The 13,286-nt window shown below is 35.4% G+C and overlaps 1 long non-coding RNA gene across 1 annotated transcript in view; it reads right to left on the bottom strand.

Moving 5' to 3' along the window:
- LOC129532976 (uncharacterized) overlaps positions 1-11,861 on the bottom strand; it is a 28,399-nt gene extending 16,538 nt beyond the window's left edge. Inside the window, exons 1-2 of the long non-coding RNA XR_010133276.1 lie at positions 11,737-11,861; positions 7,914-8,054 (exon numbers count right to left, since the gene is read on the bottom strand). This is a non-coding gene — a long non-coding RNA (uncharacterized lncRNA). The remainder of the gene's footprint in view (positions 1-7,913; positions 8,055-11,736) is intronic.
- Positions 11,862-13,286: the final 1,425 nt, after the last annotated feature.

Genomic DNA, 13,286 nt, shown 5'->3' with positions numbered 1-13,286 from the left:
GAGTATAATTTTACATTGCTCGTTCAAACAATACATGTTATTTTTAACTCTTTTCCTCCTGTATATTATATCAGTGGCTTTATCCCGTGTAATAACAAAAGTTCTTGATAAATAGTATATGTAATGACCCATAACACTCAACCATAAGAATATACAATAATTTATTAAATTATTTCTCCATTGTTGTTTCAAAGTTATAATGTTGTGATGATAATATTGTGGATATATCTCACAGACATTAATCATATTTTAAAACTGGAAACCATGAGGTTTTTAATTTTTTAGGGACTTGGAACACTTTATAAACAGTATTCACAATTCAAGTTTTAGCTTGCAGTTCTGCCAAATCTACACTTTAGAAAAAAAAGAAAGAGAAAAAAGGAAGGGAGAAGGTGTCAATTATCTACTGTGCTGCTATGGGAAATCTAGCTATTTTAAGCACATCCTTCAATGTGGGTACTGACTTCACTTATCCTCTTCCAAACAACTTCAGATTTAGAATGCTCCATTTCATTAAGTATTTTAAAATATTATTTAGTTGAAAAGAGGCCTATCTCATAAGGAACTTTTAGGTAACTGAACAATTTGATGCAGGTTCTACCTCCTCCAGATATTTCCTGTTGAGATTCCTGGTCTGAAACTTATTTAAAGTGATTACATAAAAAGAACTCCAATCATCCCAGACTGCTCTCTTTTGCTTGCATATAGGGATTCTTTTCTGACTGGTCTTTAAGCAGCACACAATTTCTGTTAGCTTTAATGGTGCTTATCATAATAGGTCTGGAATGCACAAATAGTAAGATTTTACATTTTCTCTAAATAACAAAGCAATAAATGTTGCTTTAAATAAATGATGGAAAAATTTCTTTGTAATCCTGTATGCAAATCCACAAAAAGTTAGGTAACAAAACCAATATCTTTGTTAACCTTCAGACTGAGAAACCAGAGTAAAATTCTCTCTGCATTATTTCCTCTTTTAAATTAATAAAAACAATGGGAATGAGAAATCAAAATAGAAACTGTGTCATTGATGACACCAGAAGACATTGTTGTTCCCAACTCATGGTAAGAACGAAAAGTTGTCAATGGCAATAAAATAAAATGGACAAAGGTAAGAAAGGATTCTGAAGGAGACTGAATCTTATACTACCAGAGTTTCACAGGATTCTTTAATAAATCAACTGGAAAAAAATATGTGGTGTATCTACCTCATCCCAATATACACAAACATGTTCTGCAAAGATTGTACATAAACTATTCCTAAAAAAAGAAATTGAAAATGTATATCATAGGCAATTAGTCCATAAAATTTAACTGAGTAAGACTTTAAACAACTTACAAAGAATGTGAAGGACCTCTTCAAAGAGAACTACAAACCACTGCTCAAGGAAATAAAAGAGAACATAAATAAACGGAAAAACATTCCATGGTCATGAATAGGAGGGATCAATATCGTAAAAATGGCCACACTGTCCAAAGTAATTTATAGATTCAATGCTATCCCCATTAAGCTACCATTGACTTTCTTCATAGAATTAGAAAAAGCTACTTTAAACTTCATATGAAACCAAAAAAAGAGCCCGCATAGCCAAGACCACCCTAAGCAAAAAGAACAAAGCTGGAAGCATCATGCTACCTGACTTCAAACTATACAACAAGGATACAGTAAACAAAACAGCATGGTACTGGTACCAAAACAGATATATAGACCAAGGAACAGAACAGAAGCCTCCAAAATAACACCATACATCTGCAACCATCTGATCTTTGACAAACCTGACAAAAAAAAGCAATGGAGAAAGGATTCGCTAGTTTATAAATGGTGTTGGGAAAACTGGTTAGCCATATGCAGAAAACTGAAACTGGACCCCTTCCTTACACCTGATACAAAAATTAACTCAAGATGGATTAAACACTAAACGTAAGACCTAAAACCATAAAAATCCTAGAAGAAAACCTAGGCAATACCATTCAGTATATAGGAATGGTTAAAGACTTCATGTCTAAAACACCAAAAGCAATGGCAACAAAAGCCAAAATTGACAAATAGGATCTAGTTAAACTAAAGAGCTTCTGCACAGCAAAAGAAACTATCATCAGAGTGAACAGGCAACCTATCCACCTGAGAAAGAGCTAATATCCAGAATCTACAAAGAACTTAAATTTACAAGAAAAAAAAAACAACCCCATCAAAAAGCAGGCGAAGGAGATGAATAGACAGTTCTCAAAAGAAGACATTTATGTAGCCAACAAACATATGAAAAAAAGCTCATCATCACTGGTCATTAGAAAAACGCAAATCAAAATCACAATGAGATACCATCTCATGCCAGTTAGAATGGCGATCATTAAAAGTTAGGAAACAATAGATGCTGGAGAGGATGTGGAGAAATAGGAACACCTTTACACTGTTGGTGGGAGTGTAAACTAGTTCAACCATTGTGGAAGACAGTGTGGCAATTCCTCAAGGATCTAGAACTAGAAATACCATTTGACCCAGCAATGCCATTCCTGGATATATACCCAAAGGATTATAAATCACTGTACTATAAAGACACATGCATATGTATGTTTATTGTGGCACTATTCACAATAGCAAAGACTTGGAACCAACCCAAATGTCCATCAATGATAGACTAGACAAAGAAAATGTGGCATATATACATTATAGAATACTATGCAGCCATAAAAAAAGGATGAGTTCATGCCCATTGCAGGGACATGGATGAAGCTGGGAACCATCATTCTCAGCAAACTAACACAGGAACAGAAAACCAAACACTGCGTGTTCTCACTCATAAGTGGGAGTTGAACAATGAGAACACATGGACACAGGGAGGGGAACATCACACACCAGACCCTGTCTGGGGGTGGTGGTGCTAGGGGATGGATAGCATTAGAAGAAATACCTAATGTAGGTGACGGGTTGATGGGTGCAGCAAACAACCATGGCATGTGTATACTTATGTAACAAACCTGCACGTTTTGCACATGTACCCCAGAATTTAAAGTATAGTAATTAAAAAAAAAAAAAGAAAATGAGTACAATCAGGGCAGCAACTTCCTCTGTTTTTCTATTTCCCTGGTTGAATTAATGAAGACTCTATAACCTAAAATCTGAAAAGAATTCATGAAGATCTAAATCTCCAACATGCTGTCACTGCCTCTATGTTCTAAGAAACAAAGATAATTCTACCTTGAAAAAAATTTAACCAAAAAGTAAAATAATTTTTAATATGCAATTAAAATGTATCTTTGTCTAAATGAAAAGTAAATTGAGAAAAATACTGGGAAATCATTGGAGATAAAAGACATACTGGAGCAAAGTAATATAATAGACAAAAAACTAATTATTCTAACGTGAAAGAATTTTTAAGGCACAAGTAATTGAATTAAATATTAACAAAGCTATAAATACATAGATAACAGTAAAATAAAAACTCACATTTAACATGCAGATTCAGCTTTACTTAAAACCAAAGAAATGAAAAAAATAAATATTTTTTTCTCATCAAATTGATGTTGAAGTTAAATATTGAAAATATATCATTATGGCAACCGTGTGGGGAAACAATTCTCATATATTGTTGCCAACCATAAAATTGAGAAAGCTTCTTTGGAGGACCTTTTGGAAATATATATTACAATTTAAAATTCATATATCTTTTCTCTCTATCTGTTGTAGTCTTTACAATTTATTTGAAAAACCATTCTCACACCTATGCAAATGTGTACACAAATATAAATGGTATGGATATAAAAATAGTATATAGATATATACTATGGTGTTTCTTTTTTTGTAAGAGCAAATGGCTACAAAGAATTAAAATAGTAAGGATAGACTTCTGGTTAAATAAATTATTGTATTGTCAAGTGGAATATTCCACTATATTGTGCTGCTATAAAGCCCATTTGTGTGTGTGTGTGTATGTGTGTGTGTGTGTGTGTATGTGTATTTACACACAGAGCATTAGTGATTTATCTGGGAGGTTAACTAGTCATCTGAAAAAGGAGAGACTTCTTTTTGGAAAGTCGTTTTTATTGTGCCTGTGTATTACATTTTCTGTAAAATATACTACAGTGATTTAAAATATGATGTATTTCTGTAAGCAGTTATGGGAAAAAAAAGTTCCAAGTCATTTTGTTAAGTAGAAAAAAAAAGATGAAATTTAGCATCCCCAGTATACTCGTGAGCACACTGTTAGGGATGAGAAGACTTAGGTTTTCTTCACATGACTTTATCATCCAAACAGGCATCCATTATCTTTCAGATCTATTAATAGACAGATTGATAGATATACACTAATATATAAAGATACATTATGCATATTAACACCATCTTAGCGTGAAAAGTAAATTGATCAATCTTAGTCATCTCTTTATGAATTTGCAACATTAGAATGCTTATCATTCCCTTAACATTTCAATGCATTAATATATTTTTCTTTTCACTTTTTTGACATTGTATTTAAAAAGAAAATTGAGATTATGCACATTGCATGATAAAATAATCTAAATTTTTACTTAAAGTCCTGCTTTTGTTTAGTATTGATTTCTTTCACGCAATTATTTCTTCCTTTTGTGTTTTGTTAACTGAGGTATAAGTATTACTAGATACACATAGAAAATTTTTGGCCTATTTGCCCAATGATATTAGTTAATTAAAAGAACAAATGTTAAAGCTTAATGTATTTTAGATATTATATCAAAGGTTAGGGACTCTGGCGCACTGTTTTTCTAGTTTAATTCTTTAAAAATAATTAAAGAGTGACTAATGTAAAATTAGAATATTTTCTCAAAAATGGAGAACAGTGGGTTTTATATACGTAATTTAACATTAATATGCTTTATTTAAAATAAGTTCTCATTCCAGTTTAAACAATAAAATGTCCCCATGTGTTTTAATATTCATTTTGAGAAATTCTTTCTGCATTATTCTATATTGTATCTGCAAATCCTAATACAATAAATGATCTTTAAAAAACTCTCAGTAAATGTATTATATTTATTATTTTATTGAATGAAACTATCACTGACTCACTGAATAAATCAGAAGATGTGTCAGTATTCTGGGAAGCTTGATAACACTTACCACCTTCACATTGATTCAAAGTACTTGTGTAGCCAAAAGAATTCTGAGTTACACCTGCAGCCTATCACATTGCTATTAATTACTGATTAGGTGTTCAATTCTTGGGGTATTTAGTTTCTTATCTGTAACCAGAGATGCTCCACTCATTTTTAACATACTGCAAGAAATTTACTCAAAATTTCATAAACTTTATAGACAAATTATCTCATAATAGCTTTAATTTTTAGCTGGCATTTTCTGCTCTTTTTTCTTTTTCCCCAAATATATAGGTTTTCTTTTAAAAGTATGGAAAAGAGTCAATCCACTCCATTTTCACACAGCATAATCTCTGCAGAGTGCAGCTTCAACCTAATTAGTGAGACATGAACTCTGCCAATAGCCAGAAGCAACCTCTACATAACGTCTCGGTGTGGTGGAAGGGTCAACAACATACAGCAATTCCACTGGCTAGAAATGATGATGACAACTATTAAAGAATCTTTTTTTTTCTCCTGTTACCTGCAAGGACCAATCAGAAATGATTTATGTTTTTTAAAATAGTATCTCATTTATTTATTATTTGTTATTTTTAGCTGATCTATGAATCTCTAATAGGAACATATAAAAACTAAACTTCAGCTCAATAGCGACCACAAATGATATAGCAACACTTTTGCTTTCTATACATAAGAAGAAATTTGTGAGAAAAGCGACAACACAATTAATGAAGACTGTTTTTATTTTTTTCTCATCTGTGCAATAAACTCTTGGAAAAGTTTACCACTAGCAGAAAGGGGGAAGAAACAAAACTTACCAATATATTTGGTATCTGTGGAATTTAATGTCATTGGGTAGGTCAAATTCATTTTTACCAGTAGCAATGAATCCAGTTTTAATGTACAGTAAGCCCTTATAGATAGGTAGATATTTATCTGAGTAACATTTCTTTGAGTTATATTTCAAGACTGTCTTAGTTAGCACCTTGCTATTTTCATGTCTTGCCCGGTGATGATAATAAAACATTTATTTGTAGTTACCTTTAACATTTCTTTTGATTTATGATATTATTTAACACCATCCTTTTGTAATACATTACTTATTTATATTATCATAAAGCACGTTCACAGAATCTGTATTCCTCTCTAAACTTCAACTCACTACTGTGTAGTTACTTTGATATTTCCTCCCACAGACAAGTATGGGCACAACTTGTGTTAATTGAATTTTCTCTTTTGGATTACCATCCACAAAATATTACAATTCATTAAATTAATAATTTAACTATTTTTTTCTGATGCCCTTAGATGTTTCATTCTGTTCCTCATCAAATGTGAATAGTGGCCCTTCACATAGGAGACAATCTGGTAGTGATGATTTTCTATTTCTATGATAAGCCTCATAAATTTTTCAAAGAAACTTAACTTGAATAGGATAGAATAATATCAACTTGTATTGTAGAGTTCAAAGAAATGTCACATTTTCCTTTCAAGATTATTTTGTATTTCCTTACCGTTTGAAAATGGTATTAATAAACACTAAATCTTTTTGACTGTGTAATCTGAATTCATCCAGAATTATCAGCTTAGTAGCAATAGCACTTGTATATTTGTAATTACTTTATATAGAAACATAAAATTTCATACGTTGAAAATACTGAAGAAACTACTACATCAAATTTTCTTTTTTTATTCAAGTGGAAATAGAGACCTGGAGAGCTTAAGATAATTTCTGTTTAGGTAGTTTAAGTACCAGCGGGTAAGGTCAAGAACTATGGTCTTATGATTCCTGATTCAATGCTTATATTAACCTTTTGTCATTAGACAGCCTCTTTCTTCTCTAGTGTCACTTATCTTTGCAGATATTCCATATTCTATTATGAAGTGTCCCTAATTATCATATTGTGTCTTTATACCATTGGAAAGTAGTATTTTTCCACTTCCTTTAAGTTAAATATAAATCAGCTTCCTAAATTGCTGACATGACATCAGCAGAAAACTTACTTTATGAAAAAGTCATATTTATATATATATACAAGGGATATATATATGCATGATATATGTATATGCATTATGAATGTATATAGCATGCTTATATACATAGTGTATATATATATTCTAATAGTAAGACTAGAATCGTAGTAAGATCTAGTCAATGGAAAATAAAGCAGTCTGGACTTCTCTGAAAGAATACCCAGTAGTCTCTCTTAGTTATGTTCAAGTTTTGAATAATTTTTCTGGAAATTATCATCAACCCATCGATACACTGAATACTCCTCTCTAAAGGTCTTTTGAAAAAAAAATTATTTAACAAAATTTATTATGAAACCAGCGTTTCTGCAGGTGGATTGCAGTGAAAATATTAGGCAAATGATTTGGATTTTGCTCTTTTTCAATGCTGTGGGCTTCAGATTCTCCCTCATGCCCACCCCCCTCCCTAGAAGCGTGAGAGTATTTTCATGTGTGTTATCAATGTCCATTGTTGTGGGTTCAAGATCTTTGAGAATATCTAAATAATATTGAAATCTGTCACTGAAATCTCATGAAATATGTTCTGTTGAGGATATGTAGAATCCTATTTTGGTACAGTCCTAATGAACTGGATTCAGATTCTGAAATATGAAGCATTACTATGCCATTCTGGAATAGAAAGAAAGGAGAAAATTAACATGAAAGAAAAGCCTTAAACTTTTACCTAGTTTTGTCTTTTGCAGAATGCATTAAGTGCTGTTTATCCTATTCAATCCATCACAAAAAGGAACCAAGAACCAAGTTGACACAGTAGTCATGCCTTAGGCAAGAGGAAGGCTGCACATCCATAGCAGAGTACTTTGAATGTTACTCACATTGGACACAAGATGGAATCTGAAACCGTGATTTCCCTGGTTTCTGAATCTCATGTTGTCCCCAGAGGCATGAATTTAGAAAGGGAGATTTGCACATCGTTGCATTTCCTCCATCATCTGAAGGAAGTTGAAGTAATGAATCTGTGAAAAGATAAATTAATAGCGATGTGACTTCATCTTGAAAACACAGGTTGACAAGCCTATATTCTACCTACTAAATAAAACTTCACTACCACATTACACTCAGCTACTACTGGTATCTTCATCATTTATATAAAGAATATATGTGCCAGAAGAAATCCTGTAGATCCTTTCCATAAACAATCTTAGTACATAAGACAATTGATCAGCATCTTTCCATGTCTCAATAAACTGAATACAATAGAAATTTAACTCGTAACTTTTTGGAAGTATAAATAACAAATATGAGCTAAGTTAAAGAACTTTTATGATAGTCTATGTTTATCAAATTATGTTGATAATTAGATGGTATTTTGGCATTTAAATATTTCTGCCTTTGTGATTCCATATTGTATCCAGATATTTTCATTTAATACATTTATTTATAATCATAAACCTAGGTATTGTATTTTACCCATTATACCTAGTAATTAGAGCAGTACTTGAACAAGAAACTCAATAAATATTTTAAAGTATCACAATATGCAGATAGAATAGATTGTCCTAGATAATCTTCTTCTGAAGCCTGAAAAACATCATAGAGTGGCAAATATTTCCTTTAAGTAGCACAGAACATTCCTCTCAGTCAAACAATAAGTGTATTCATTCATGTTCATTACCTCAAATTCATGATTTGTTGAAATAGACATTTTAGCACTAGTGTTGGTGGTGGTGTGTGCATTTCCGAATATAAAGATGATTCATTCTGCAAAAACAACCTGTTACAAAATCAGGACTTTGAATTTCTTCAGAAGAACTCCTACTTGGTCCCAAACCACTGAAAGTTTGTCATTTCCCTCAGGCTATTGGCAATAATATATCCTTGGCATAAAGTTTGCTCTAATGTAATAGTAATTTCAAATTAAGGAAAATAAGATAAATGAAAGTTGAGGGGAAAGTTCAAGATATTATATCATGTAATTTTATTTCATTTAGATTTGCTCTATTCCTCTTTTTGACCAGTAATTATTATAATGATATTCCCCACTTTATTTTCAAAATGATCACAGGAAAAGGTTTTGAAAGCATTGTTATCACAGTAAAGCCTAAGATCACGCAATTAGTAATGTCAAGCCATGATAAATGCTGTTACTTATCTAGAATTCTTTGAAGTATCTTATTTTATTTCTATTATCCACAGGTTGACCTTGTGAAGTCTAGATAGATTATTTTTCCAAAGAACTAAATCATGTATGCCTTGATTATTATTTATAAACTGGTAGACACCATTTTGTTTGTTTCTCTATGAATATTTTCCAAGGGAATAAAAAGTAATAAAAGGTATTTAAAATTTTTCATGTAATGTTTTCTGGAATCTTTTGTTGCAAAGGTCTTTTTCTCAGTGCCTTTCTTTCTGAGATTTCCTGCATATGGAATTTGCATTGTTTAAAGTTCTCTGTGAAGCAATATGCTTTATTAAGGCATGGCTCTTACCCTAGGGGCTTTCTAACATACAGTACTTGTCATGGTTTTCATTTCTAAAGAGCTGACACAACTCAGGGGTCAGTGCCTTGTAATTTTTGTATCCAATTTCCTGCAGTTTGTGTTGCCAGAGAGATCATACAGAAATTCTGATTCAGGAAGAATATGGTCATTTGATTTTTTTAAGAGTTTGGTTGTGTGAAAAACATCATCAGTGTTCTGCAAGCTGCCCAGGATTACTTTCTACTGTTAGGTGACTTTTTACCTTTACCTTGAACACTGTACCAAGATTTGTCACTCATGGCTGGTGTTCCCCTGCAGGAAACAGTCAAAATATGCAAACACAACTTGACAGGTTTTCTCACCAATTTCTCCTCTCAACTCAAAAAATAAAGAATACAATTTTGTATTCTGACTATAGTCAAAATTTTGTTCTTATTGAAAAAGCTATCCTGAATGAATTAACTTTCAAACATCCCGACAAAATAGTGCATTTGTACTTTATAATCTGATACAAGGGAGAACTTATATATGACTAAGTTCTTATTTGAGAGAAGCTAGTTATAAAGTTTGGAAATTAAAAATTGGGTAGCCTGAATGTTTAAAAATATATATTAAAGTAAATGCTTATTGTCAAACATAAAATCTAGTTTTTCTTTAGCCTGAGAAAACATGTAACTAAGATGATTTCAACATTGTCCTCAACTTAACTAAACTTCAGACCAGTTTCCTCCTAGCCCCCCTTTTTCTTAGAACATTTACTTAAAAAAAACTTGCAATTGTAAATTATTTATCTGTTTTCTTGAAATATAAATCTCCTACCACACTCTTGCTAGTTTTACAACCCAGGAACGTCTTTCTCAAGAACCTGGGAGCCATCCCAATTGGAATGTAATCAGTAAGAAAGAGTGGCCTTATCTACCAGTCTCTGTAGGAAGATGGGAGCATAACTTCTATAAGTACCTAAAGTAAGTACCTAAAGGTTACTTGAACACCAGCACCAATGCATGATAGTCAATCTGATGACAAGATGGCTGCTAAATGACTAGCAGCGGGTTGGAATATACAGCAGGTAGTATATACAGCATGGGCATGCTGGGCAAGGGATGATCATGTCCAGGTGAGATGGAATGAAACAATATAAGATTACATCACACTACTCAGAACGACATGTAATTTAAAACATAAATTGTTTATCACTGGAATTTTTCATTTAATACTTTCAGACTCCTGGTTGACTGCAGGTAACTGAAAATGTAGAAAGTGAAACGATGAATAAGGGGAACAACTATACCAGCAAAACACACGGCCCCAGTAGATATCCCATGATGGCTGCACATCTAGGAAGAGAGGATTCAAGATCTGAGTAAAGGCAGCTTCTGACCTCGTGATTGGCTTTGTAATATCTCTGATATTATGTGGAGCAAGACTCCAAATCGCCATAAGTTCTTATTCAAAACTAGGGGTCAGTGGAAGCAAATACAAAACTCCAAGATGGAAAGGAATAAGCAAGGCAGTAGGGACAGAGATAGAGAAGATACAAACAAAATACTTGTCAACCAAAGTGAGCCATCCACCCATATCCAAAAACATGCTAACACATTGAGGTTATTATAAAAAAGAAGTCAACAGCCAGGCAGGAACCCCTGATAATATCAATTTTATTGAAGAATCTGAAAACTATATTCAAATTAGTCTCTTCAAGATAGTCAGAAAAATAAAAATTCATAATGGTATTAATTTAATCTATAATAATCAGTTTTCATTAAAAAAGGCAAGAAATTAGAAAACAAAACATGGCAAATGTGAAGAAAACAAATAAAAAATAGAAATCCTAAATAAAAAATCATAATCAAAATTTCAAGAGCACTTAGGAATTTAAACTCTAATATGATGTCATGAATAACAAAGCAAGATTAAGAAACTGACCTACAGCATAATAGAGAAGAAAAAAATTTGTTACAGAAAGTAGCTTTGGAGACGCACCAAAGTGGCTGTAAGCATTGCTCCCTCAAAGAGGAAAGAGAGCGGCAAGTAAACTCCAGCTCTTCAAGTGGAACGTCCAGGGAACCAAGCTGGGGTTCATCAAGAGAGCAATGGCCACCATGGAGAGCAGAGAGGAGCTAGGCAGGACAGCTGCCCACCCAGGATGGGCACAGAGGCAGAGGAGGGTCCCTACTATGGGGAAAGGATGAGTGAGCCAGAGCCCTTGGGGACTCACACTTCTGTCGTGGACCTTTGCAACCCTGGGCACGGGAAATCCTCCTGAGCCCCCATCTCCTGATTGACACAGAGAACTTCCTGGAGTCTGGGCAGGGCCACTGCTCAAGCCCATGTGGGGCCCCATGGGCCTTGGATCCCTGAGCATCCTGGTGCCAGTTGCCATAGCCACGTCAACACGAGGAGGCGAGCTCTCTCGAACAAGAGATGGGAGACATTTACGGTGCTAAGGAGCTGAGGGACTGCAGATCACAAGGGCAGGACCACTGGCCTGGGACCTTAGCCCTTAGCGCAGTCTGGCCACCGCCCCACTTCTGGCTTGAGAAACTCTGGCCAATCACAGCCCTGCATTTCTGTAGGACGGCGCTCCCAGACATAACTGACAGTCCCACTGCAATTCTCACTGCCGCAGTCCCTACCCCTGCTGCCCTCAGGCTGAGGAAAGAACCAAGAACCCAAGAATAGTTGTGGGCCTGCAGTATGCTGCAGCTGCCTAACAGAAAAGTAGCTAGACTGTTTTCCACGCAGGTCCTTGCCCCTCTGTCTCCTCCCCGGAGAGGACCTCCTAGCCTGGGACGCCATAGCTGCCACCCACCCGACCTGCTCACTTCAGTCAGAGAGGGCTCTGTGTTTCTGTGGGCTAGAGTTCCCAGAGACAACCGACAGGCCCTCTGCCATTGCCACTGCCAAGGTACCAGTCCTCACTTCCCCCAGGCTAGGGAGGGAACGAAGACCCTGATTGCTTTGCTGGCACCTCCAGAATGCCACAGCTGTCCTATGGAGAGGAGGCCACATTATTTTCCCGTGAACCCCTGATTCCCTTGCTCTTCCCCAGGCAGGGCCACCTGCCAGGGCCCACAGTTCAGCTGCCCCACCCACACCTGGTCACTTCAGTCAGTGGCAGTTCTGTGTTATTCTGGGGTGCAGTGCCATAGACCACTGACAGGTCCTCTGTCACTGCAGCTACCATGGTCCCCACCACTGCTGCCCCCAAGCAGCAGGAGAGAGCAAATAACAAGAGGAGAGAGAATGACAAAAAGCCTGAGCTCACCCCAGGGCTGCTCTGTACAGCTAGGGAGTGCCAAGCTGAGACCTGTAGCTGGCACTCAAGAGGGAGAGGAACCCACACTCTCAGAGCATTGAGCCAGTTGAGCCACATAGGCTTGTGGCCTACGGTGAGAGAGAGGCATGCCTCCATCCACAGGGCTCTGCAGAACAGGTGTGGCCTATCTCCCTGCTGCCGTCTCTGACCAAGGGAGCCCTGTGGCTTGGAACACCTGACGAAAGAACATGAGTGTACCAGTGATCAAAAGGGGCTTCTCCAAGGCTCACAGCGGACCTGGTGAGGAAGTCACCTCTCTCCTCACCACATCACAGAGTAGGGCTGCAAATGCAAGGAAATACAAAGGAGTCAGTTGGCTGAGTGAAAGCCTATCTACCTGCCATTACTTTTAAGCACCATGTACGGAATCACAGCTGAAACTACAACACCAAAAATACTTTGCTAATATACTCCCCATGGAAAACAAAGGGCAAGAATTCGGCCACAAG

The sequence above is a fragment of the Gorilla gorilla genome, chromosome 3 (assembly GCF_029281585.2).
Source record: "Gorilla gorilla gorilla isolate KB3781 chromosome 3, NHGRI_mGorGor1-v2.1_pri, whole genome shotgun sequence".
NCBI lineage: Eukaryota > Metazoa > Chordata > Mammalia > Primates > Hominidae > Gorilla > Gorilla gorilla.
The sequence above is the reverse complement of the archived record's forward strand: the minus strand, read 5'-3'. Positions and strand labels throughout refer to the sequence as shown.